Source organism: Triticum dicoccoides, chromosome 3B, assembly GCF_002162155.2.
Source record: "Triticum dicoccoides isolate Atlit2015 ecotype Zavitan chromosome 3B, WEW_v2.0, whole genome shotgun sequence".
NCBI classification, from domain to species: Eukaryota; Viridiplantae; Streptophyta; class Magnoliopsida; order Poales; family Poaceae; genus Triticum; species Triticum dicoccoides.
The window spans coordinates 450,133,876-450,134,440 of record NC_041385.1 but is presented as its reverse complement, the minus strand read 5'-3'; positions in this window follow the sequence as shown (position 1 = coordinate 450,134,440).

The following is a 565-nucleotide window of genomic DNA, read 5'->3' as shown; positions in this document are numbered from 1 at the left end:
GCACGTCCGTGAAACGCTATTTGGCCTATGCAACTTCTTCGACGTCATCTCTCAGAAGTCCATTGGCGTGAGGCAACTCAGAAGGCTACAGGAAGAGATCGTGGTGTTACAATGCGAGCTTGAGATGTACTTCCCGCCCGCATTCTTCGATGTTATGGTGCATCTGCTGGTCCATATAGTGGAGGATATCATCCAACTCGGGCCGACATTCCTGCACAGCATGATGCCGTTCGAAAGGATGAATGGTGTCATCAAAGGATACGTTCGCAACATGTCACGTCCAGAGGGAAGCATAGCCAGGGGCTTTCTGACCGAAGAGTGCATCTCCTACTGCACGAATTATCTAGGCATCGAGAACCCCGTTGGTCTGCCCGTCAACAGGCACCTCGGCAGGCTCGCTGGATGGGGTCACCATGAGGGTCGCCGCGAAATGCATGTCGACTTCGAGGGTCGACTCGCCGACTTTGAAAGAGCAAACCTAGTCGCGCTACAACACATAGACGTGGTCGATCCTTGGGTGGTAGAGCACAAAACCTTTATTAAGAAGACGTACAATGACCGAGGC